Source organism: Ceratotherium simum, unplaced genomic scaffold (genome assembly GCF_057802395.1).
Source record: "Ceratotherium simum simum isolate JZ-2026a unplaced genomic scaffold, ASM5780239v1 HiC_scaffold_43, whole genome shotgun sequence".
NCBI classification, from domain to species: Eukaryota; Metazoa; Chordata; class Mammalia; order Perissodactyla; family Rhinocerotidae; genus Ceratotherium; species Ceratotherium simum.
In genome coordinates, this window is record NW_028261259.1 from 7,514,714 (window position 1) to 7,539,822 (window position 25,109).

The 25,109-nt window shown below is 47.8% G+C and overlaps 1 long non-coding RNA gene across 7 annotated transcripts; it reads left to right on the forward strand.

Moving 5' to 3' along the window:
• The first annotated feature begins 1,515 nt into the window (after positions 1–1,515).
• On the forward strand, positions 1,516–16,577 carry LOC147911512 (uncharacterized). 7 transcript variants are annotated; one of them, XR_015551128.1, is made up of 7 exons: positions 1,516–4,977; positions 5,473–5,646; positions 10,024–10,477; positions 11,163–11,504; positions 13,725–13,806; positions 14,414–14,645; positions 15,118–16,577. It is a non-coding gene; the product is annotated as an uncharacterized LOC147911512 (long non-coding RNA). The 7 variants fall into 7 exon arrangements; XR_015551129.1 differs by having other exon boundaries at positions 1,520–4,977; positions 14,414–14,516; XR_015551133.1 differs by lacking the exon at positions 15,118–16,577 and adding an exon at positions 14,829–15,111 and having other exon boundaries at positions 1,520–4,977; positions 14,414–14,516.
• The last annotated feature ends 8,532 nt before the right edge of the window (positions 16,578–25,109 follow it).

A 25,109-nucleotide genomic window follows, 5' to 3' on the forward strand; every position in this document is an offset into this window, starting at 1 on the left:
GTTCTTTTGTTTTGTTTTATTTTAAACTGAGGCTTTGGAATATTTTATGTGAGTAGGAAACCTCTAGGAGTTCAAAAAAGGTTGAAATAAATGGTTTCTAACTAAATGCAGCGCACATTCTTGGATCAGTTTCCAAAGGCTGGTCAAAACCTGCTGTGTTTAAATAACAACATGCTGTTTTTCATCACATTCGTTGATGATGTAAACAAAATGTGTAACTATATTAGTAAATGTTAATATTCATGTATTTTAAGTTAAGGTTACAAAATTTGTCACAATGTGATTTTTTTTATTCAAGTGAAAACAGATGTGTGCAGCTATTTTGAATATTGGTTTATAAACATTCATATTCTTTATCAAATGAACTTGTAGTTTTTTGTGTTTTCTTTCACTACTGTTCACCTGAAAGGAACAGTTCAAGGGACAGGAATCCAGGACTGTCTGGCTCCAGAGCCTACGTGTATCCATTTCTGTTAACGCCACACACGTCAAATGGCCATACAAGGCTAGAGTGGGTTGAGAGCCTTAGGAATTGAGCGGAGGAAAATCGAAAATCGTAGTAGTTTCCCTGGAGCAGTTACTTAAACGATTTGATATTTAAAAAAATTGTAAAAGCAGAATAAAAATTTGAAGATATTTTTAAGTATACTTCATTCCACTGTTTTAACAGTAAGTTACATTTTTTATACTTTCCATCTTTGCTTATGCATATATATTTTCACATAATGGAATTCATAATACCCAGTAGGGAGTCTGCTTTCTTTCATTTAACTTTATATGAAATTTTTTTTGCAAGTTGTTTACTTTTGATAATTATTTTATTGGCTTCTTAATGATCAAACTGATGTATCATAACCGTATAGGGTGCTATTACTAGACCGGGAGGTTGATGACTTTTTTCAGGATTACAATAGGCAATGTTATCAATTTAGGTATTTTTACTTTTTCTTTCTTTTGGATTACTCTTTTAGGATAAATTTTTGAGCCTGAGATTACTAAATTAAAAGGTAGAATTTATTTTTAGCACTGTACATTTTGCAATTGGGGAAGATGCAGTAAAACTGAAAGGGAAGCAAACAAATCCACTCTCCTTCTGCTGCTCCCCCTGCAGCAAACCTCTCCCCAAACTAGGTGCTCAAACTTGAGAAACTGTCTCACGTTTTACTTTTTTGAGACACTAGTATCGGAGCCAAGCTTAGGCTATTCAGAAATTGACAAAATCACAATTTGGAGAGATCACGATTAACTCCCTACCTTTGAGGAAACTGAAGTGTACTTCATGGCAAAGAATAACAACCCGGTTTTAGGAGGGACAGAAGGTGGATGAGCCTTGATGGAGCAGAAGTGACTGGGGCGGGAGTGCTCTAGGGCGTTGCTCTGGTTGAACTCGCTATCCGGGGAAGCCTGGAACATCCTGAGGTTCTGCAGCCACTCATCAACCAGCCTTGTCGCCTGGCCGGGCTCAGGCTTCTGGCAGTTCCCGCCTCCGTCTGTGCGACACCCGGGCCGCCGTGAAGTTCGGAAACGTGAGCTGAGCAGCACTGACGGGCGCTCTGGGAAGAACCCGGCAAGGCTTTCCTTTCGCTTGGTCTACAGACCTGAAGAATGAGACTGCGAGTTTCCAAGGAAACGGATGCACGGGTTAAGTCGCCAGTTTCAAAATCTCAAAATGGAGAAGACTTTTCCTTTAAACCCTGCGCTCTGCTCCCGTCCTTCGCTCTTCAAGCGTTCGCCTCCAGGCCACGAAATACTTTGCGTCGGTTTTTATTGCGGAGACTTCCCTCAGGGGCCAGGGTTCTCGCCCCTTAACCTCACGCCAGGATTGGTTGCTTGGTTTCTGCTCTGGCGGGTGATTGGGTGTTGGGAGTCGAGGGGGCGGGAGGTGGGTATTCGTCCGGGAGAGCGCGGGCGCGCGGCCTGGAGAGAGCGGAGGAGGGAGCGGGCGAGGCGCCGGAGTCCGCGCTCGGCCCGGGAGTGGCAGCCCGGTGAGGAGGCGAGAGGTTTGGGGCCTCTCCTCTCTGCCAGGCTCCGCAGTGTGTGCTCGCAGATACCATTTCCTTTTCTCCCGGGACTCGGAGCCCAGGCAGCGCTGCCTCGGTTTTCCTCAGAACAGGCCAGCCTGTCTCTCCTGGGGGGGTGTGCAGCCTGCCCAAAGAGAGCATTCTGCTCTCGCCTGGCCGCATGCGGGCCGTCGGGGTGACCGCGTCCCTGGGCCTCCGGGTTCTGAACATGCGGAGGCCGGAAGGAGCCTGTCCCAACCCCCGGGGAGAGGCCCCGGGCCCCCTCGGCCCCCCGCTGACTCGTGGCGGCGGGGACGACGGCGGGAGGCGGATCCGGGCTCGTGCTTTATCACCTGGGGGATTGCGGCGACCGCGGACAGGATGGATTTCTAGGCTGTATCTGAGGAACTAGCCGGCGTTGCGTTATTGGCTGGGGTGAAGGGGTTAGAGTCCACCAAATCTCTACTCAAGAGTTGCACAGATAGAATCACAGAATATTAGAACTGGGAAATACCTCAGAATAGTGGCTCTTAGCTTGTTTTGGAACACAGGCTAGGGGTCAGGGTATAATTGGCTTCATAAGCTGTTGAATTACTCTTTTAACCATCCCTCCATCCCCAGGTCGAATTTGCTGTTTTTTTTTCACTATTGCAAGGAAGTCCTCAGTTGATAACAGTGCATATCAGTCTCCCCTCTGTTTTCAGTTATTTTATTAGGATATAGTTCTGGGAATGAGAAATCCACGGACTTTCTCTTCAGAGAAACCCAGTCATGTACCAAGACTTCTGCACGCAATAGCAAGAGAGCACAGTCTCTGACTTCCGTCTCTGGACCCTAGATTAAGCATAGGTGGTTTAGAAGAGGTGGGGATTAAAGTAGATCACCTCCTCTGTGTCAAATACTGGAGTTTAGGCACGTTCTATCCATTACCTTACTTAATTCTTAACTCAATGTCTGGCTAATTTTCATCAAAACTCTATCAGGTAGATAATCTTATCTCCATTGCACAGATGAAGAAACAGACTGAGGTTCAGTGAGTCACACAGTGGGACTCACACTTAAGCTTGCTTTACTCCAAAGCCCATCTTCTTTTCATTATACCCTTCTGACCTTTAAATCAGAATTATCAAGCACCTACTGTGTGCCAAGGCATTTTCTCCCTTACAACAGTTTTTCAATTAGGGATTATTACAGATAAGGATCTTAGTCTAGAGAAGTGAAGACATGATCAAGGAAACACATCTGAGTTGTGGGAACCTGATCTAGAACTCATACTTCTACCTCCTGGTCCACAGCTTTGGCAGAGTAGGGATACAAATCCGGATTTGTCAGATTCCGAGACATGTTCGCAACCACTGTGATGGTTAAGACTAGGAAATTCTTTTACTTGCATTTGTTTTGTTTATACATTTAGGAATCCCCTTTTTATTTCTAGACTTCTGTCCTAGTCTAGTTGGGTATCTGGTTTTCTTTGAATGGCATTGTTTCAGTCTTGATTTTCGTTTCTGCTGCAGTTAGGAATCTAAGTAAACAAGAAAGCATGACCATTCAATATGGTCTGAATGTACAGTTGGTGGGGTGAAGATGAACTTTCCTTGTAAAGCTTGTCCATCATAGCTTGCTATAATGAATTCTGCAAGTATTTTTCAGCAGTTAAGTCTTCATTAAGATAAAGATGCTGATAATTCATAACGTATACTGAATCTGTGACTACATTCATTTTCTCAGATAGTAAATGGATTGAAAATATTTGCTGGGTTCATGGAAGAACATGTAACCTTTTGAAAAATAATCCTGATCGCTATGAACTGTATATGGTTAGGAGGCAAAGGAGAATATTCTGAAAACTATTCTCAGCTCATTTGGCACTTCTATTTACTTTACGGAATTACTACCTTCTACAAAGTATTTACTGTCTTTTACACAGAATACTATATTTCTCATCATATTTTTTGAGATGATTCAATCATATAGAAAATTAATAGACCAATGAGTAAGCCAACTTTCCAGAGTTGTTCAATCTTAATATTTTGCCATATTTACTTTATACCTTGTTTGCAAGTAACATTACTAGTATGCTGAATTTATTCTTTTTCTTTCCTAGACGTGTTGTTATACTTTTGTTACATATGTATGTATCCGTAAACAATATAGAGCATTACTTTACCTGTTTTTAAACTTTGTACAATGATATGATACTGTACCTATATTTGCTCAGAAGTGTTTTTAGTTGCTTAACATTATTTTTAAGAAGTAGCCTTATTGATTGTTAATCTATTTTAATTGCTGTGTAGTATTCCATTGTATGAATATACCAGAATTTTTTTATCCATTTTCCTTTTGACAGACATTTAATTTGTTTACATTCTTTTACAATTCTAAACAATGCTGCTATGAACTTTCTTATGCATGTTTCCTTATGTTCCTGTGGGAACGCTTTTGGATATATACATAGGACTGGACTTCCCGATGTTGGGTATCTTCAACTTTGCTAGAAATTGTTAATTTCTGTCCAAAGTTGTTGTAGCGATTTACACTCCCCCTAGCAGTATCCTCCATTAAGTTTTCATCCAAGATATTAGTGTACTCTAGTTTTACAGAAATGACGGTGCTTGCATCATAAAGGCACAAATTGCTTTGTTCATTTCTTTTATGCCTATATGCTTTTAAGTCCAACATAATTTTAGGGAGAAAGATAAAGGCATAAGGTCTAGATTGGACTAAATACTAATTCTCCCTTCTGCTATTGCTATGTTTGCTCAAGTACAACCTTACTTCTTGTTGTGTTTGTACTTGTGATGGAGACAGACCCTAATGAAGTAAATTGTTTACTGATTTTTTTTATTGTTTTCGTGTCAATTGATTGTCCGAGGATTAAAAAGTAAGCAGCATTGTTTGTTGGAGAGCCCTACAGAAAGTGGGAAAAGCTTAGTCTTACTTTGTGCTGCTTTAGCGTGGCAACAGTCTCTTCTTCGTGGTGAGTATTTGGTTGATATATTCAGCTTGATTATTGGGACTTGAAAAAAATATAATAAAGTACTTTTTATCCAGAATGATTCATTTAAAGAAATAGCAGTAACTAAGAATATACTTTTGGTCTTTCTTTTAATCCTCCCTGCTTGATATTTTAATAAGTCTCAATATAAACGAATACTCAAGTGGTTGTGCCTTTATTACATTATTAATTTTTGACTATTATCTTTTTGTAAATTAGGCAAATTGATGATAATTTCTCTATAAATGTCTCTGACATCATGAGTGTTTCTCTCCTGTCCTAATTTGATGTTACAGATGGGGTGACCAACTTGTCCAGATTTGCCAGGTACTTTCCCAGGTTTAGCACTGAAAGTCTTACAGCCTGGGAAACCTCCCAATCCTGGGCAAATTCGAGTAGTTGCTCACTGTAGCTGCAGAGGATGATTAATGTTTTTTGAATTAGAAATATTATAAATAGAGGTTCTTTCACTTTTAGGGAAGCCAGCGGATGAAAGCTTAAGCAAAAAAGCTAAAGTACCATTGTCACGTCGTTGGACGTGCCATTCAAAGAATTTTACAAAGGATGGCGAGGACCGAGGAACTTCACGTCATTTCAACAGTCCAAGTACACCACCTTCTGAAAGAAATGGCACTTCATCAACTTGTCATGGTAGGTTATATTTTTGCCTGGGTTTGTTGGTATGTGTAATAGGAACCTTCATTACTGTTGTTATGCGACCTAATTTGATAAATTTGATGAGCATAATTGATTAGGTACCTCCATCTAATTTCTCTGGAATTATTTTTAGATAACACAAGAGTGGTCAGAAATCCTTGGACTACTTTATTCTTGGCTTGGCTTTTAATTGATTTGGACATTTTGCTAGCTTAAATCATTTTTTGAAGCAGGCAAGACAAAATAAATGATATTCAGAAATTGATGTTATTTGTAGGCAGGATTGTTAATTATAGGTTAGAATTTTAGAAAACATTGATTTGTATTTTAAGACAAAATCTACTTAGCCTCATTCATTCTTGATAATTCTGCATGAACTTCTGAAGCCAGTATCCTGCATGAGGATGAGATATGTTTTAGGTATGATCCTTGACTAGTTCTAATTAGGTTTATTTAAGAGAAATATATTAAGAATAACATAAGACTATTCATTTTTAAAAAACATTTCTCTGGCTTTGACTATATGGAAAAGATTGATCGTTATTTGCCTAAGCCAGAAACCTAGGAGACATCCTGTAAACGTTGCTCTACCTTATTTCTCCGTGCAAATCTCTATCTCCATTGACAACTCCCTGGTCCAAACTACCATCTCTTGTTTAGAGCATGCAATAACTTCTTTTCCTGCTTTCACTCACGCCATTCTTTAACTAATCACTGGCAGGGAGAAAAGAGGTGGCCATGACTGACTTAAGTCGCAACAGTATCCACTTCCTAAAATCAAGAATAGAGTCATTTTCCTCTAAAGCACATGACTATGTGTGATTCTGTTAGGAGTGAGGAAGAGGAGATGGAATAGTACTGGAGAGGTGACCAATAGTGTTGTCTACACTGTTTTGACCCTTAGCCCTTTTGACCTTCTTTCCATTCCTTCAAAGGGTCATGCTTTCTTCTGCCTCAGAGCCTTTGCTTGTGTTAGTGTCTCTTCTGAGGAAAGTTACGTCTTCAACTTGTTATCCTCCTCTTCCATTAGGTGTTGCTTAAATGTCGCTTCTTTGAGGGAGCCATACTGACCTTTCCGTTAGAGCAGATTTGGTTTCCCTGTTATTTTGTGTCATCTCACTGTGTTTGGTGTGGATCCAAGTTCATTTATTTTGCCTATGGATATCTCATTGTTCAGCACCATTTATTGAAACGGCTATGCTTTATCCACTGCATTGCCTTTGTGCCTTGGTAAAAAGTCAGTTGTCAATATATACAAAACTTTCATTTTAACATCATTGTGAGTTAGGGCTGTTTAGAATAGTCTCTTGAAGCATCAGATGCGGTAAATCAGGGTTGTATTCTTTATAATTTTATGCAAATTCTTTAATAAGATATAAGCTAAATACAGAAAAGCATACAAATCCTAAGTGTATAGCTTGATGAATTTTCACAAAGTAAACACACTCGTGTATCTACCACCTAGATAAAAATAGGATATTCCCAACACCCTACAGCCCCTTCTCATGCTCCTTTCTAGTCACTATCCTTTCTCTGCACAGGTATTTGTTCCCCTCCCTTCTGTCACCATTGATGAGTTTTGCCTCTTTATAGAAATGGAGTGATATCTGTACTCTTGAGTCTGCGTACTTTTGCTTAACATTGTATTTTGGGGATTCATTTGTGTTGTTGCATATAGTAGTAGTTCTTGTTGTGGTATATTATTTACTTCTATGAACACATCACAGTTTATTAATCCGTTCTGCAGTTATTAGACATTTGGATGGTTTCTCCTTTGGGCTTTTAATGCTTTTATGAACATTCTTGTTCATTCTTTTGCAAATAGGTAAGTATTTTCTGTTGGATATATCCCTAGGAATGGCATTGCTGGTCATAGTGTATGGATATGTTCAGCTATAGTAGAGACTGCCAACATTTTCCAAAGTGGTTGAACCAGTTTATGCAACCCCTTCACGACATCCAGTAGTATATGGGAATTATGTTCTTCAGCATTCTTGTTAACACTTGATATGTCCAGTCTTCTAAAATTTTAGCCATTCTGGTGCATGGATGGTGTTCTCGTGAGTTTGAATTGGTATTTCTCTGGTGACTAATGAGGTTGAGAATCTTTATATATGTTTATTGGTCATTTGAATATTCCTTTTAGTGAATTGTCTATACAGATTGCCCATATATCTATTGGGTTGTTTCTTACTGATTTCTATGAGTTTTTTTTTTTTTTAATATCTTCTGGTTATGTCTTGTTTCTTTATAACTTTGTATTTTAAAGACTTAACTTTATACTTATACTTGTACTTTTGTATTTTAAAGACTTTAAAGCTTAACTTAAAATAAGCTTCCTGCAAATGTCCCTGCTATAGAGAACAGGAAGATAAGCCTTTTGGTCTATGCAAATAATATGATTTTTTTTTTAATGAATTGGTGTAAATCTCATTTGGCACATGGCAGTTCAGTTTTTCTAAAATTAAATTATTGTTTTTGGTAGACGTTCCCTGGCCTTTAATGGGCCCATGAAAATTTGCCCTTTGATTTATTTGGGACAGGGTTTCTCAAAAGTGGCACTATTAAAATTTGAATGGGATAATTCTTTGTTGTGGCAGCTGTCCTGTGCACTGTGGGATGCTTAGCAGCATCTCCCAGGCCTCAACCCACTAGAGGCCAGTAGTACCGACCCTCTACTTTGTGACAACCAAAAATGTTTCCAGACGTTGCTGAATGTCCCTGGGGTGGGAGGTGAGGGTGTTAAAATTGCCCTGGTCGAGAACCACTGATCTAGATTTGTTTGTGGGTATTTTACCAGTTTGCCAGGAAATTACAGAGCTCAAAATTACGTGTGTTTTCTAAAATACATATGGAAATACAAAGGACTAAGAATAGCCAAGATATTTTTTAAGCAGCAGGTCAAGGTGAGAAGACTTGATCTATGAGATATCCTGATTTATTATATATAAAGCTATAGTAACTAAAGCACTTTGGTATTAGCACAGTGTTAGACTAGTGGAAAACAGTAGAGATCCCAAATCCAGTTCCACGTGTATCCAGAAACTTGATTTATTTTAATAGAAGTGCTCTTACAGAGCAGAGGGCAAAGGAGGGGCGTTTCTATAAGTTGTCCTGGGACTATTAGATATTAGTATGGAAAAAATTCAAATTGGAACCCTACTTTACTCCGTACACAAAAATCCATTCCAGGTAGATTAAAGACCTAGGCATGAAAGGCAAAACTATTAAGATGTTAGAATATAGTGTTTTTCAAACGATGTTCTTAAGAGTCTTAGAAAAAACATGGCTTGTAGTGGGAAGGGGACAGTGGATCAGGGAAGTTCTAGGTCTTGCGTGCTCTTTTGGAAATTTTAAACGCTATTTCTTAAAAAACTGTAGTCCTCCTCAGAAAAGGCTTGAAAACCGTGCTGTGTGGCATAGAATGCCTTCTGTGTTTGTGCAGACTAAAACTTATTTTTTTTTTTGAAAATAGAAAGCCCTTGCTTATAGGGCTTTCTCCCCTAGTAGTCTGTAAATCCTTCAAGGCCAGGGACTGGTGTTTTTTCATTGTTTTTCCATGGGGTCTGGAATTGTATGGACTCAATAAAATAAATGCTTGTTAAATGAATTCAAGCACTGGGAGTGGAGGGAATGTATAGAGAAGGGCAGAGAGGAAGGAAGGTACTTTGAAGAACACTCTCATTTACAGAAAGGGAGAAACCACTGTATTGGAATAGTTAAGAACCGTGTTAAAGACATTCAGGTAAAAGCAAATGCATTTATTCTGTTGCAAGAATACAGAGTGTTATGTTTGGCTGTATACCTAGAGGTTATGCTTATGGATTTTAGAATCAGACAGCAGGAGTCAGTCATATCTAGGCTCTGCTTCTTACTAGCTAAACAATATTGGGCATGAACTAGACTTTAAAACCTAGTATTCGCACTTATAAAATGGGAATAATATTATTCGGTGATTTAAGAGGTCATTGATGACCTTGAGATAGAGCTTTCCGGATTGTGGGATTAAAAGCTAGATTGTAGGAGCTTGATTCTACTATATTGTTAAGCCTAAAGAACATTGAGAAGCTCAGTAGGAAACAAACATTGAGACGCTGTAAAGAACGATTTTTATAGAAATGAAATACATTTTCTTAAGAGAATCTTACAGTTATATTTTTGAAGCCACGTTATTGGGAGTAGTCTACAAAAGCATAAAGCTACAATTGGACGTTCCTGTTGAAAGTATATTTCTCAAAATGTTTGCTATATCTTTGTTAAGGTAAACTGAGTGGTAAAGTGTTTTTAAACATGTTGAGCATTTCATGTTTTAAAGTATGTTATGAAATTTTTAGAAATAAATAATACATCTTGATTCCAATTTTTTTCTAGAAAAATTTCCTGGAGGAACCCCTGATGGCATAGCGGTTAAAGTTTGGCACGCTCCGCTTCGGCGTCCCAGGTTCAATTCCCAGGTGCGAGCCACACCACTCATCTCTCATTGACTATGCTGTGTCGGTGGCTCATGTAGAAGAATTAGAAGGACTTACACGTAAAATATAGAACTATGTACTGGGGCTTTGGAAAGGGAGAAAGAAGAGAGGCAGATTGGCAACAGATGTTAGCTCAGGGAAAATCTTGCCAAGCAGGGAAAAAAAAAGAAAAAGAAAAATTGCCTAAGTGTAAGTTATTTATACTCATTTTTTATGACTTCTTATATAAGACTCTCCTGAAAAAACTATACTGGCTGCAAAGCTATCTGCCAATAAACAGGTATCCATATGGAGAGATGAAAATGGTGATTTTCAAGTAGAGAAGAATTCAACCCTTATAAACTACACAGCAGGTAAACAGAATTTGTTGGCAGTGAAATATTCCCGTTAGTTCTAGTAGAACAAGGTAGCCAAGCATCAATCAAGATTTCAGTGGTGCTTGTAGAGAGTAGTTGAGTCATGTCACAGACGTAAATTGTAAATTATTGTAACTTCATTTTATATAGTTACTCATTACAAAGGAGTTTATTATTATACTAGATTATTGAGGCTAACATCATTAAAATGTAACTGCATGGTGCTTTCTTATATAAGAGGAATTTGACAGTAAACTATTTACTTAAGGCATATACTGATAGTATAGCTACTTTGTACTTTTAATTCTTCTGTTGTTTTGATCTAATAATGGCATTTTGGGGGGTCAAAATACCTTTTTTTAGAAACCTTGATACAACCATATGCTGTCTTCAAAATCTTACTTCAAATAAAGCAATAGAGGCAAGTTGGAAGTAAAAGCATGGAATACATAAACAAAATAATAAGGGAATTATGGTGCCAGTTATCATTGGATTGCCCCTGTGTAACAACATCAGAGTGTTGCCCTCTATTGTCTGTTCTGCAATAATGGAGCTGCACCCAGTAGACATTTCTCTTTTGCACCTGGCAGAGGTTAAGCTTTGTCAGAGAAGGTTTGGGACAAAGGCCCTTCCTTCCTAATTCCAGGGTGCTTCCATTCTTTCCTTTTTCTTTTTCCTGCAGTACAACCAGCAGTGGCACAATTCAGGGGTGTCTACAGGGACTCACCCACAGTGGGTGATCCACAGTGGATTCAGTGGATCCCCTTGGATGGCTTAATAAGGAGAATGAGTGGCACCCCTGCAAGTGGAATCCCAGTGAATCCAATAGGCATCCCAGCCTCATCCTACCTGCCCATGGGAGGGAACAGGGCTTTCCTGTTTGCCAGTCTCAGCCTGCTGTTCCCTACCTGCTGAGCTCTGCCCTGACAAGGGACTGGTACTGGCCTTGGGAAACATGACAATCTTCTCCACCATCCCTGTGCTGCAATCATTCCTTCTCCAACAAGGCCTGAAGTCAGCCTTGGTGAGGGGGTCCTCTCCCAAATTTGTTTCCTTCTTAACTACTCTATTGTAATTCTGGGCTATTCTCTATAGTTCCCTTTAAATATTTATGGTTAATTGTTCATTATAGAAACTGTCCCTGCTCAATCTATTGGTTGGTTTCCGTGTCCTGATTGAACCCTGATTCTTATCATTATATATTATTTTATAGGGTGTTAGTGCTAAGGGGAAAAATGAAAGGGGAACAAGTTGGATAGGGAGTGTCAGGACAAGAGGATAGTTTATATTTTAAATGACATGGTCAATACAGCCTCACCAAGATGACATTTGAACACAGAATTAAAGATAGTGAAGAAGATGAGGCATGAAATCATCATGTGGAAGAGGATTCCAAGTGGAAGGAACATAGAGTGCAAGTCTACAGGTGGGAGAGTGCCTGGCATGTACCAGGAGCATAATGGAGGGCAGAGGTACAGNGAGTGACTGGCCAAAGATGATGTCAGAGAGAGTGTGGGACCAACTGTATGGTGCTTGAGGTCCATCATAAGGACTTGAACTTTCCCCCTGAGAGAAATGGAGAGCCCCTGGAGAGATTTCACAATGTCAGGGTGTGACATCTGGTTTTAAAGGGTCACTCCAATTGGTACATTGGGGATAGATTGCAGGTCAAATATAGAGGCAGAGAAACCAGTTAGAAGGATACAGTGATAATCCAGGCCAGAACAATGGTGCAATGTGGTCCACCCAGCCATCAGGGAGTAACAGGGTGTGGACTTACATACCCACCGCAAGCAAAGAAAAAACTAGTCAAAATACATGATATGATTATTTCGCTAATGATCAGTCTACAAATGCAGTGGGTGAAAGTCCACAAGGCCAGAGAAAAGCAACCTTCATGTAAAGAAAAATTCTGAGGAACTGTGAGTCACACCACTTGCAACAACCACAGATTCTAGAATTATTTGAGATGTCAAGACAATGAGGAGGGAATAATCTTTTCAACAAGTAGTGCTAGGACAGGTGGATATCCACATGTGAAAGAATAAAGGTGAACCCCTACCTCACACCATATACAAAAATGTTACATATTCTTACCATCAAAGATGTAAATGTAAGACCTAAAACTATAAAACTCTTGGAAGAAAACATGGCCCTGGATTAGGCAATGTTTTTGTAATTATGGCACCCAACACAAAAGCAACCGAAGGGAAAACAGATCAATTCAACTTCATCAAATTAAAACTTGAGTGCGTTGAAAGACACGATCAAGAAAGTGAAAAGACGACTCAAAGAAGGGGAGAATATGTTTACAGATCTTTACATATCTGACAAGGGTCTACTATTGAGAATATATAATACATTCTCCCCTCTCAACAATTAAATACAAATAGCACAATGAAAAATGGGCAATGCATTTGGATAGGCCTTTCTCCACAAGAAATACATGCCTGCCTGGTGCTGTGCTGTCCCTGCCTGAGGCTGCAGTTCCTGTGCTGGCCATCAGGTGGCAGCCTCCTGTGTCAGTGGTGCCCACTGAGATTTGCTGGAGCAATTGGAGAAAGGAGGAGTCATGCAGAAGTCAGGCTGACCCTCCGCCTGCCTCAGGACCCACTTGCACTTCCTATTAGTAGTGTTCCTCTTCACCGACTGAGTGGAGCAAAAGCAGGAAGGAGGGATCCAAGATTCCCCTATTTGTTCATTCAGCAGCTATGTGCCAAGCCCTCACCCTGGGCCGGGAGCCCTGGTGGGCCCAAGGGTGGTGCTGAAATCTACCCAGTGGTCCCTGCACACCAGGAGCTCAGTCTGGAGGCAGATGGACAAAAGCACAAAATCAGAGACACGTGAAAGAGAAGAGCATGAACTGGAATGAAAATAAAGAGAGTCCTGCAGGGAGGGCTGGGGTCACACTGGGTAGGAGGGTCTGAAAGGCCTGACTGAGGTGACACTTGCTGTGACCAGGATGACATGAGGACCCAGCGCTGCACTCACCTGTGATCAGCGTGCCAGGGAGAAGGCACTGCTGGTGTGGAGACACCCAGGCAGAAGTGAGTTTGGCCAGAGGAGGTTAGAGATGTGGGCACTGTGGCTGCAGAGAGCCTGGAGGGGAGAGGAGGGAGAAGGGCAGGCCAGACCCAGGAACTGGGAGATGGTGTGAGGTGTCTCCTCCTCTCTGACAACACTGATCCCCACCCTGCATCTTTAAACTGCAAATATTCGCTCTCTCTCCATCTCTGTGGACCAGGAATCCTGCACAACTGAGCTGGAGCCTCTGCTCATGACGACTTCCAGGTTGGGGCTGTGGCCTCCACGGAGGCTGGACCAGGGTGAGATGTGCTGTCAAGCTTGCTCCTGTGGGCTCGATCAGGATCAGCTTCACTGAGAGCCCAGCTCCTTTCTGTCTGTTGGCCAGGGCACTCCCTTGGTTTTCTTCTGCGTGGGCCTCTGCATAGGGGAGCTCAGGACGTCCATGTATGTCCCCAGGTCCAGGGGTTAGACAGACTGAGAGAGGGGAACAAGGGGAGAGGGAAGAGGGAACACAAGAGAGCGAGTGAGAGAGAATGACAGCCTCGGTGATGGAATCTGGGAAGGGTCGTCCTGTCACTTGTGCTGGGTCTGCTGGTCAGAAGCCAGTCCCTAAGCAGTCAGTGGTCCACAGGGACGTGTAGAACAGGCAGGGAGATCATCCCTGCAGGGGCACGCTGACCTTGACTCGAGTGTCCTGGTTGCGAAAGGCTCCCTTCCTACCTGGGCTGATCCTGCGTTGAGCTCAGATCCTCCTCCTTGGGAGTGTTGCTCATCGTGGCCCGGGTGTGCTCTCCCGGGTTCCCTGGGCTCCTGTCTCCTCCAGGAGGGAGATGTACACTGAAGGGGCTGAGGCCAGAACAAGCAGGGACCACTCCACCCTCCCAGCTCATTTGCTTCCTTCCCCAGGAGGGCCGACTCCTCACGAGCCTCTCCTCACTGCTCACCATCTTCTCTGCTCTGAGAGCACCTCGTTTCAGCCTCTGAAGAAGACCTGGGGAGAAGTTTGCAGGTGGGAAGGCCTCTCTCCATGGGAGCCCCAGAGTGGACAGGGACCTTCAACAGGGCTGGGCATTGTCCCCTCAGTCAACTTGGACTTCCTGGGAGGCAGCAACACCTGGGGGCAGGGCCTAGGCTGGTGGTAGGTCTCTAAGCATCCCCACAATGCCCATCTTCCTGGTCTCACCTGATTGGGCACAGGCCTGCACAAGCACACAACCTTTCAGACCCCCTGGTGTTATTGCAGCCCATCAAGGCCGCTGTGTCTGTCTCATTGTGTGGTTGTCCGTCTCACCTTCCTGGCTGATTCGCTGCTCTGTTCTAGATCCAACCTCAGGCGGCTGCAAAGTTGACCTTCCACGTCAGCTTGCCACTGAGATGGCTACTGTTTCCAGAAATGCTTAGGGGCCGGGCTTTGCCCACCCATGGTGACATCAAGTGGGCAACCTCTGACAGTGAAGCCACCCCCCTTCAGGATTGCGCCGCTCACAGGGCTGTCACACTGAGGGGGTGGAGACGGGACCTGCCCTGGGCAAAAACACCACGACTCTCACTGTTCTTTCCTTAGCTTCAAATGCTCCTCAGTTGGTTGTATGTCTTTGGTCTCTTCCCAGAGGTTGTTTTCTGACAGCGCGTCCGGTGTGATCATGGCTTTCGGGAAGAGGATTGGCTGAATTCCTCACTCAACCATTCGGTGTGTCCTGCCGCCCCACCCCGATCACTTTCTAAAGGCGCATCCTTTCAGCAATCTGAGGACCCAAGATTGTGAGTCTGTGTCCTGGAGGGATTTTGAGAAGAGCTGGTGGGATGGCAGTATTGCAAAGCATAAAGTCTTGCTTCCAGAAAGCTGTCTGGGATCCTCAGCATCTTGCTGTTTTGGAGTCAAAGCCCTGAGGTCTTTAAAAAGCCAGCAATGTTAGAACATGGGCAGGACAAACAAATGTCTCTGGGCTCCAACACCAACTAAAATATTCTGAATTTCTAGAAACCTGAGACGAGTGGAAAGGAATTGGGAGTGTGGAGTGGAGGGGCGCTTTGGGCCAACTACGCATCTGGGAGGAGAAATGCCATGCAGAGCAGCCTTTCTGGGGACATAAGTGTGGGACATGTGTGCAGACCCCCGCTGCAGACATTGCTGCTGCTGCCCTTCAGTTCCCTCAGCCCACTTGAGTCCCTGCAGTCCCTGGGAGCCAGTCCCCAGCAGGCCCACAGTGTCCCCCTGGAGCACCTGCATCCACTCTCTGCCTGAGGGCTCTCTCCTGCACCGGGAGCTTCCTCTCCTGCAAGCCTGTGCCAGCCTGTAGCACAGAAGCCTTCATGACCCGGGGTAAACCCTCCACCCACGGGGACAGAGCCAGTCCGGGTGGGATCTCGTCTCCCAACAGGACTAGGATGGATGCTCACCTCAGTGCTCCCTTGTCAGGCCCCGCACTGGCTCTCCTCCTCCATGCTCCCTTCCCCTTGGCCTCCCTCGAGCCTCCTCCATCACCTGCAAACAAACCACTTGCCATACATCCTTGTCTGCTTTCGGCCCAAACCCTGCCGAGGCTCCACGCTGGCTGTGACTTGGAGCAGGTCGTCCAGCCTTCAGGACTTGAGCTTCCTCACCTGTAAGATGGGGACAAAAGGCCTGCCTCCCGGAGTCGTCAGAGGAGACACAGCATGGGAAGATGCAAACCGCAGCAAAGAAGGATGCCAGGTGATCACCTAGTGAAAACACTAACCTTGCCAAAGAAACAGGATCTCGTGAGGCTGAGGGAGAAATGGGGGCAGCCTGTCCAAAAAACATGGAGAGACACTGACGAGTGTGGGCGTGCAGGGTAGGCCCCGAACAGTGGAAGAGCCATTAACAAGGAGGGTGACAGGACAGAGGCTTCCAAGGAGAAAGATTTAAGTGTTGGAGGATCACAGAGGCCTTAGGAAAATCGTGAGGCCCTGGAACAGGTTTACTGAAATGCTATTATTGGCCAGAAAAATGTGTTACAAATACCCAGTCCAATCTGGATTACTTCTCATTGGTTGTAGGAATGAGCGCACACTTGTGATTAGAACCCACATTTTGTTAAATATAGGATATGTTTATTTTTCTTAACTTTTAATTAATTTTTTTGTCGCTGAAGTGGCAACCATGGGTTTTCTCCGTTCTTCTCTTTGCATGGGCGGCCTCTACTTTCAGAAGTGGATTCCTGGTGCTCATCACCACTGCTAACCCGAGGGACAGCCCTCTTTCAGGTCACACAGTGGATGTGAGCTCCAGGTGGGCAGGGACCACGTCGGGTCATACTCACTGGTGAAGTTACAGTGCTCAGCCCATGGCAGGGATCAGATCGTATTGGCTGAATGAGTGAGTGAAACAATGAACGAATGCATGAATGAGTACATGAGTGCAGGAGTGAGTGAGTGAAGGAATGAGTGAAGGAATGACTGGGTGAATGAAGCAATAAGTGAATAAACCACAGAAGCTGGATCCACACAAGAGGAGCCTTTATCTGTGTCGGGCTCACAGGGTGTCACAGCACAAGCCCTGGACGGTGGCATGGAGCATGTCCAGCTGTCCTTCCACCGCTGAGCGTCCGTCACCCTCAACACAGTGTGGTCCTGGATCTTCTTCAGCATCCCCCTCAAAAATTGCTGAATGTTCCCGGGAGCAGGGCAGCAGGAAGGGAACCTGAGGAGGGACTTCCCAGACCCTGCGCCCTGGAGGACCACTGTGACAGCCTGGCAGGGGGCTCTTAACACGCTCCAGGCACCAGGCTAGAGATGCTCAAGGCATTCCTCAGGGAAGTCTCCCAACAGCCTATCAGGAGGCCAAGTTATTTCCTCATTGTACAGATGGGGAAACTGAGGCTGAGAGCCTCACCTGCATCACCTGCTAGAAAGAGGTTGAGCAGGGACTAGGACCCCTATTTCTCTGACTTTGGATCATTCCAAACCACTGTCCTGCACTGCGGCCTCCTCGGGCTCAGGGGTCCTGGCCTCCCTGGGGCCTGCACCCTTCTGGCCACCAGCCATCACTGAACTAAAGGGACAGGGCCAATCCATCTGCCTGGGGCTGGGTATGGTGGCCAGGGAATGACAGCCATGGACGCTGTGGGCTCTCCCAGTACCAAGAACCAGCCTATCCCCCCGCAGAGTGAGGTCTCTCTGGGCATCAGGACCAAAATTTCTCAGAACTTTAGGGAAAAGAGGTCCCTCCCTCAGCATGGGGGAGCCCTTCTCAGGCAGGCCCCATGGGGTCTAAGAGGCACTGGGTTCAAATCCCGGCTCTGCCACTCTGCAGGACACAGAGGGGGCAAGTCTCTTTGAGCCTCAGTTTCCTCATCAGTGAAATGAAGACAATAATTGCTCCTCCCCCAAGGAGTTGTGGGGAGGATTCAAGGAGATAGCTCAAGAGGAGAACAGAGGCCCCGGTAAGTGCTCATCACCGTGAGCTTATTAAAGTGTTAAAAGATGAAAGTTAAATTTATTTTAAATATTCAAGATATAAACAATAAAAACAAAGCAATGAAAGGAACCAGGAAGGAAACAAATACAATAAACATGGTAGGGAAGGAAATTTGTGGTAAGGGAGCAGGTGGAACAGGTGGGACTGGAGGTGCTAATGAGGGAGGTTCCCGAGCCAGCTCTCCCAGGCCGCAGAGATTGGCCTCAGCTGCCTCCCTGTCTCCTGCAGGCGCCTGTGCAGGGGATGGCTCTCCCTGTACGGAGGCTGGGCCCTCAGCTGCCTCCTGATCTCCTGCTGGAGCCTGTGCAGGGGATGGTTCTCCCTGCACAGAGGCTGATGCCTCAGCTGCCTCCTGGTGTCCTGCAGGAGCCCCTGCAGGGGATGGCTCTCCCTGCACGGAGTATGGGGCCTCAGCTGCCTCTCGTTCTCCTGCAGGAACCTGTGCAGGGCATGGCTCCCCCTGCACAGAGGCTGTGCCCTCAGCTGCCTCCTCTTCTCCTGCAGGAGCCTGTTCAGGGGATGGCTCCCCCTGCACAAAGGCAGGGGCCTCAGCAGCCTCCCTGTCTCCTGCAGGAGCCTGTGCAGGGGATGGCTCTCCCTGCACAGAGGCTGGGGCCTCAGCTGCCTCCTGGTCTCCTGCAGGAGACTGTGCAGGGGATGGCTCTCCCTGCACAGAGCCTGGGGCCTCAGCTGCCTCCCTGTATCCTACAGGAGACTGTGCAGGGGATGGCTCCCCCTGCACAGAGCCTGGGGCCTCAGCTGACTCCTGGTGTCCTGCAGGAGCCTGTGCAGGGGATGGCTCCCCCTGCACGGAGGCTGGGGCCTCAACTGCCTCTCGTTCTCCTGCAGGAGCCTGAGCAGGGCATGGCTCTCCCTGCTTGGATGCTGAGGCCTCAGCTGCCTCTTGGAGTCCTGCAGGAGGCTGTGCAGGACATGTCTGTCCCAGCACGAAGGCAGGGGCCTGAGCAGCCTCCCTGTCTCCTGCAGGAGCCTGTGCAGGGGATGGCTCTCCCTGCACAGAGGCTGGGGCCTAAGCTGCCTCCTGGTCTCCTGCAGGAGACTGTGCAGGGGATGGTTCTTCCTGCACAGAGCTTGGGGTCTCAGCTGCCTCCCTGTCTCCTGCAGGAGACTGTGCAGGGGATGGCTCTCCCTGCACTGAGGCTGGGCCTACTCCTGCCTCTCGTTCTCCTGCAGGAGCCTGTGCAGGACATGGCTCTCCCTGCACAGTCTTGGGCCTCAGCTGCGTCCTGTTCTCCTGCAGGAGCCTGTGCAGGGGATGGCTCTCCCTGCACGGAGGCTGCGGCCTCAGCTGCCTCTTGTTCTCCTCCAGAAGCCTGTGCAGGGTTTGGGTCTCCCTGCACAGACGCTTGGGCCTCAGCTGCCTCCTGGTCTCCTGCAGGAGACTGTGCAGGGGATGGCTCTCCCTACACGGACGCTGGGGCCTCAGCTGCCTCCTGGTCTGCTGCAGGACATGGTGGATATAATTTTTCTCCCGAGATTGAAGCTGGGTCCTCTGGTGGCTCTGAAGGTTTTATCACTGTCACTGCTGACGCTCTCCCGGTAGCTGCTGATTCAGTCCTCTGGGACACCGGCGCCTCCATCGGGGAGATGGATGGAATATCCACTTCCACCAGCTCCACGCTGTCTCCTGTCTGGAGCTCTACAAAGACAGTGACTGGCTCCGTCCCAGAGGCATCAGAGCCCTGCCCAGCTGTCCTTGCTGCTGCTTCTGCCCTCTGGACCTAATTCTCCCAGATCAGGCACACACCTGTGCCTGCACAGTATTCCCCCCTGAGGAAAGACCTACACCTCAGGGTCTTGGGATAAACCTCAGGCAGAAGGGCGCCACCCCCACACTCCACGTCCCACCCAGCCGGCCTTGATCTGGGCTTTGAACCTGACCGACACCCCCAGGTTTCTAACACCACACCGACGGCTCCTGCTCACGGTTGTCTACCCACATGAACCCCCCCTTCCAGGCACACATGGGGAGGGGATGTAGGGCTGCCCAGTTGGGACCACAGTGGTAGCCTGGTTTGGAATGGCCTTCCTTGGGCCTCCCGGTGTTACCTTTCCGTCCCTCCGGGGAAACGGCAAGAGCTGTCGGCCATGAGAGGGGCATCAGCATCTGCATCGGTCTTTGGGAGCTTTCCTGGGGCTCCGGCCCTGGTCATTGGGAAGCAGCAACTAAACATGTTGCTCCTTCTAGACAAGTGCTAGACAAGTGAGCTCGCTTGGGGGCTGTGTTTAGGATGTGGGTGCCTAGTTACCAGGGTTCCAAGTTCTGTTGGGCTCTGTGAGGTCACTTCCTGGGATCCCCTTACCTAAGCTTCCTCCTCACACAAGACCTTCCTAAGGGCCCCCCAGGCTGCTGACTGCTCACTCTCCATCTCCATACCCTGTCCAGACACAGTCACACCAACACAGTCCACCCCACAGCCTCTGGGGAGGTCTGGACGCAACCGGGGCCCCAGCTTTGAGGACACAGAGTTGAATTCAGTCCCGCTCCTGCTTCTTGCCAGTGATGTCACCCTGGACAACACTGCGCCTCTCAGGGCCTCCCCCGTGTCCCTGTCTGTGTAGTGGGGGTCATTCTAGCATCTACTTCCTAGGGATGTCTTCATGTGTATAGACATAGAGATCCCTTCAGAGCCTGTGAAACCATGGGCTGCTCCCACACATAGCTCCTGCACAGACTTGGCAGTGCCAGGATTACAGAAAGGGCTGGCTGTAGCAGAGACTACAAGGCAAAGAGGCTTGGGTCTGCCTGGCGTCTGGGAAAGGCACTTCCCCTCTTGCCTGTTTCCCAGTGTCCCTAGGGAGGGTTGAAATGAAATGACGTTCAGACATCATCTCCTTCTGGCTCGCAACCCTCCAGGGCCTCCTGTTATGTTTAGACTCAGGTCCAAGTGCCTGAGTGGAGGTCATCTCAGCCTATGTGGAGGGCAGCCCACACAATGGCTCCCAGCGTTCCCACTTCCTAGGCACACATCCTTTGTAATCCCCGCTCCTCGAGGAGAATGGACTTTGCGGCTGGCTTCTAACCAACAGAATTGGGCCGAGTGATGGGATGTCACTTCCACGGTCGGTTTAATGAAAAGTCTGTGACTTCTGCCTGTTTCTGTCTTTCCTGTGTTCATTCTATCTCTCTGTCTCTATCTCTCTCCCTGTCTTTGTCTCTCTCTGTCTCTGTGTCTCTGGCTTTCTGTATCTCTCTTGGTCTCTCCCTGTCTCTCTGTCTCTCTCTTTGTCTCTCCTCTCTGTCTCACTGTCTCTGTCTGTCTCCACTCTTTGTCTCTCCTACCCATCTTTCTATCTCTGTGTGTCTCTGTCTCTCTTTCTCTCTCTCTTTCTGTCTCTCTGATCCACTATTCAGGAGAAGCCAGATCAGATATTATGAGCTTCCGTCCCTATGACACCCCTAAGTGCAAAGAACTGGCAGAGGGTCCCGGCCCACAGACAGAAAAGGCCTGAAACCCCCCATCCAAACTGAATCCTACCACTGCTCCGATACTTCTGAATGATCTCCGAGATGGCTCCTGCCTCTATCGAGCTTCAGTTGAGAACACAGCCCCAGCCTCCTGCTAGACCTTGACGGGGAGCCTCCCAGCTGACCTGAGCCTGGACCCTGGTAGAGACACTGTCAGATGCTCAATGATAGGTCTTGTAAGTGCTAAGTGAGGCTAATGCTGTCACCCAGCATAGACAGCTAGTACCTCCTTCCAGGCCTGGGTCTAGCCCTGCCATCCTCTTTCCCTCACTTCTCTCCTCCCCAGCTCACTCTAGCCACACTGGCTCTTTTCTCACCTCCTCTCTCGTCAAATTCTCTTCTGCCTCCAAGTCTCTGTGCCTTTGAGCTTCCCCCCAGCACGCTGCTGGCAGACAGATGCAGGGCTGGTTCCTCTTGTCCTTCTGCTCAGGGCACAAATGTCCCCAGGGAGGCCCTTTACACCCACCTAGGGGCTCCAGGCCCTCCCTCCTCCAGCACCCTGCTTCATTGCCCTGTAGCACATGCTCTTCTTTTTCGCATGGATTTGTTCATGATTTTGTCCCTTCCACCTCCAGGCTGTGAGCTCCTGGAGGACAGGGACCATGTGGGTGCTTTCAGCACTGCCCTCAGGACTAACATGGACCCTGCTCAGGGTGAGTGCTGGGGCCACAGTAGCTGAAAGAATCATGAGAGGATCTCAGAACCCTCCCACCTCTGAGCAGCTCCCATTGTGGACGTGGATGCCAGTAATCAAAGGTTGCTTTGGACAGAGGAACACCCAGAACGAGCCCTCGGCATCCTTTCCCTGCTCCACTTGCTCCATTGAGCACGAGTGGACACAGGACTCCCCTTGTGGTCCGCCCTAGCCTTGTAGCCCCAGGCAGGAAAGCAGAAAGCAAAACACACACCTTTCTTTGTTTGGGGTCCTCAAGGCAGTGGTTCCACCAGGGCCGAGGGCGCAAAGGAGCAGGACCTGCGGGCTCCAGGAGGGACGTGAGGGACCTCCGAAGCCTCTCTTGCTCCCCGCTTTCCTTCCACTGGCCCTGGCGTGTCCCGTTGACTCACAAGGTCTCCTCACCCCAGCCAGGAAAATGACTCCACCTCACTTCCAAAGGAGGACCCCGAGGCTCCAACAAGAATGACCTTGTCCCTGGTCCCCAGACAAGTCGACCAGTGCTCTGCCATGTTCTGCACTGCCCGGGTCCCCAGTCCCCAAGCTCTCAGGCTGCCCTCTGCTCAGCAAGACCTCGAGGGAATGGAATGCATTTTACAACGACTCAGAGAACAGTGGGTCATGGATGGAGAACGAAGGTCAAGAGACTCTTCTACAAGCCTGTGGGACCCTTAGAGTCACCCCATCTATGCATCCCAATTTACAGAGGCCGAAGATCAGGCCTTCTCTCCTGTAGCCCCTCCCCCCTAGGGGGTCACATCCTAGTTCCCGGTGCCCAGAGTGGTGGACACAGGATGCCAGACCTGGTTCTCTGCAGGCTGCCCTAGGGATGGCCCCAACGCCTGCATCCCCCTGTGCACCTTGGGGACCCACTGCCCACCAGTCTGGCATCTCTCCCCTTCATGCTATGGGCCTGGGCATGTGGCTAGGGGACCGGATGCCCCTGCCCTATGGCAGAGCTGCCTCAAACCTCTTTCTTCCTTCCTCCTGTCACCTTCCCAGTGTGCACTTCCCTTCTGACACAGGGCTGGGCAGTCAGAGTGTGTGTGTATGTTTGTGTGTGAGAGTGCGCCCACGTGGGGATGCGTAGAGGAAAGGGCCCTACATGGGGGACGTTGGCAGGGGTCCCCCAGGATCTTAGGAGCTCTCATTCCCAAAGCAAACCCCTTGGAAGTGTTGAGGCTGGCCTAAGAGCTTGGAATGCTCTCTTCTCCTCTGGACTCTGCCCACCTCGTGGGCCCAGGGCCTGTCCCTGCTCCTCCTGGCCTCAGTTTCCCAACTGTCCTGTGAGGGTTGGACATGGAGCAACATCAGCCCCGATGAGCATGGACATGGCCCAGGATCTCTGCCTGCGTGAGTGTGGCAGGGATACCCTCACGGTCTCATAGGCCTCTCTCCTGTGGGGCAACCAGGCCTCCTGTCCACAGTCAGGCACACAGAGGGGCCCTGCAGACAGCACTTCTGGGTGACACAGCCCGCAGCACACACGTGTAACACAATGGTCCCCTGACATGGCTGCTTTCGTCTGTCCCCTCCCCAGCCAACTGCTCGGTGACCCTCACATCCCCTATGTACCGGGAACACGCCACACAAGCCAGGTGGGCCACACGGTGCACAGTTGAGTAGGTTGGACATCTGGGGACGTGAGAGTCACTGAATATACACCGACCTCACTGTCCTGGTCCAAAGACTGCATCCCAGGATCCAGCTCCATGCATGGCTGGTCCTGGGGACACGAAGACAGTGGTGGACACTGACCCTGGGCAGGGAGAAGGCCAGGCCGCCCTTTTCCCTCCTCCTCTACACCCCCTCCTGGCCACTTGAGGTCCAGCCAGTCCCTGCCTGCAGCCCTGGCGGATGTAGGAGGAGCTTAAGGGAGCCCAGCTGGGCAACTATTGGAGGGAGTTACTGTTATTAGGGAGCCCCCTGGGTGCTGAGTGATTGCACCCCATTTTACAGATGACCAGTGGTCCCAGCGGTCAAGGTCACTCTGCTCTAAGTTACCAAGTCCAGACGTGAACAGGGGACTAGAAATCCTTGCTTTTCACCACCACTGAGCCCAGCTTAGACCATCGAGGTCTTGTCGTGTGTTGGGGCTCCCCCAGCCAGGCGACCTCCTGAGTCCAAGCACTTTAGGCACCTTCTTATTCCTGCTTGAATCCCAACACACCCTCCTGAGGTCAGAGTCACTGACCCCATTTTTCATGGAGGAAACTGAGTCTCCGAGAAGACACCACATGAACTTGCTTGTCACAGGGCTGTGAGGTGACCCAGCTGTGGGTTTGACCCCAGGTCAATCTGACGCTAAAGGCTCTGCTAGCACATGAGCCTGAGGAGGTGGCCTGTGAGGCCAGCACAGAGGTGAGTCCATCCTGGATGGGGGCTCGGGGGAGGGGCACTGCAGGCTAGGAGCTCTGAAGGGGGCAGGGGTTTGTCAGGGTCCTTGGGGAGGAAGGCTCTAGGGAGGGTGGGGTGCGGTGAGGGGTGCGCTCTGGGGATGGTGTCTGGAGCAGATCAGGGCCGTGACTCAGGCAAGGAGTCGGGCCTCACTACAGGTTGGGTGGACTTGAACGAGCAGTCTCATCAGAGCCTCAGGCTGTTAGAACCTAGATTTGGAGGGAGCTTGGTGGGCACCTTATCCACCTCCACTCAAGCCCAGCATCCCCAAGAACCAACAGGATGAGAAGGCTGCCTCCATTTCCTCCCATGTACAGTGGGCACTGTGGCGGTCGCCTACCTTCTGCCTGGGCTGGGGATGCTGCCTGGAGGGCCCAGAGAGGGCTTCTTGTCAAAGTAGCCATTCAGGACAGGTCTGGGCTCAGAGAGCTCTGAGTGATGGGACCAAGGGCACGTCCCACCAGTGGGCTAAACAAGACGCTCCTGTCCATGTTGCTGTTGTTTATTCCAGGTGGACAGGGATGATGCAGCATCACCCACTGGCTGGATGCAGAGGGCCAGCGAGGAGCTATGGTTGAAGAGCCTGAGACACAACGCTTGT